This window comes from Carettochelys insculpta, unplaced genomic scaffold (assembly GCF_033958435.1).
Source record: "Carettochelys insculpta isolate YL-2023 unplaced genomic scaffold, ASM3395843v1 scaffold_0035, whole genome shotgun sequence".
In the NCBI taxonomy this organism is placed as follows: Eukaryota; Metazoa; Chordata; order Testudines; family Carettochelyidae; genus Carettochelys; species Carettochelys insculpta.
In genome coordinates, this window is record NW_027439072.1 from 87,509 (window position 1) to 89,130 (window position 1,622).

General features: G+C 47.8%; 1 non-coding gene across 1 annotated transcript; it reads left to right on the forward strand.

The window, feature by feature from the left end:
• Window positions 1–854: 854 nt before the first annotated feature.
• TRNAF-GAA (transfer RNA phenylalanine (anticodon GAA)) lies at window positions 855–927 on the forward strand. Its single transcript has one exon. It is a non-coding gene; the product is annotated as a tRNA-Phe (tRNA).
• Window positions 928–1,622: the final 695 nt, after the last annotated feature.

The following is a 1,622-nucleotide window of genomic DNA, read 5'->3' on the forward strand; positions in this document are numbered from 1 at the left end:
GCCCCACTCCCCTTCCCTTCAGAAAAGGAGAACAATAGGGAGGGGTGGTGGGTTAATCAACCTGATAATTACAGACTTTTTTTTGAACAAAGGGTTAAAATGGTATAAAAACTTCAGGGTTGTGGAGCCAGTTCTCTTTTCAAGAGAAACTCTCTTGAGCTGAGGTGCTGTTGGAGCTCAAGACCAGGTCTGTGGCTTGTTTTTAAATAGTTTTTTAACTCTCTCCCAACTCCCCTTATATAGTGACACAATAAGGTCATAGAAACATAGAATCTTCTCTTTTTTAAGTCATCGCATCTCAGCCTAGCACTGTGTGTGCCCAGAACAGAATCCCATGGTTGAAGAAAACATAGCTCTCTGCAAAACCACACATTTATCTCCAATGGTGTTGGACCTTTTCCTTCAACATGGAGTACGGCCGAGAGCACCCGAGGACCTCTAGATGTTTCCTCATTCGGGGTCACTTCTTCAAAGACTGTTCCTGGGGTTGCTTTGTCTTTGTAACTCTTGGCCTTTACAAACGAGTGGCCCTGCCTACTTCTTGCCCCTCACCAAAAGCTTGGACACCATCCGGTTACACAATGATCCTGGGGCCAAGTGGCTAGGATGTGGAAAGAGACTCTTGTGGCAAAAGAGTCAAATCCCATCTCCTTCCTTGCCATCAGTATCCTGCAGTCCCCTGCGGTCCCTGGGTGAACCCAGGAAGTAAAGCAGAAATGGGGCAAAAGAGGAACTCAAGCTGAAGGAAGCTGCCAACATTGCTCCTGCCTCCCAAGGACACTTGTGATCAGAGCAATAGCTGAGAAAAACATCTCCAATATTGAGGCGATGACCTGAAAACCACTTAAACAGCAGCTGAAGTAGCTCAGTAGGGAGAGCGTTAGACTGAAGATCTAACAGTCCTTGGTTCAATCCCAGGCTTCAGCAGAGTTTTTTCCGAACTTTGGCCACAGAGCAAATAGTGACTGCATTGGGCATTGCGGCTGGCAAATGTTCCTGGAAAGGATATTGTCGGCACTAGTGCGACACCAAGGCGCTAGCATGCTCCTCCTTTCTTCTTTTATGCTTCCTCAGCAAGGGGATGAAAAAAAAGACCCCATTGTGCCCACTATGATCCAGCCAACTTCACGAATCTTGCTGAGTGTTCCCAAAAGTCCACTGCTCAACCCGCCGAGCAAGTGAAAGGCAGCTCTTAGGCCCTCTCACCACCACTTTCTCCAAGTTGGCCCATCCAGGTGTCACGGCAAATGCCACACAGGTGGATGGCATTGCAGGGGAGGGTCAGAGGAACACAGCCGAGATTCTGTGGTGCACTGGTAATCACAAAACTTTCCAAGCTGAAATCAGCAAAAAACACAATATGTCATTTGTGTCCTGGCCTGTTTTCCTGCTTCTATGGCTGGCCTGGAGCCGGGCATTCCCTGCCCCTATGAGTGCCAGCAATCAGACAGCCTGCGGTACCTTTCAATGAGACATGGGAACACTTTTGTAATTAGTGAAACAAAAAACATCCACAAACAGTAGTTGTCCCCTTTGCTGCACTTAGGTGCCTGTATGCTGTTGATTTCTTCTCTTTGAGGCAATAAGAAGCAGCCAACTCAGAAGGTGCTGAGCTCGCCCAT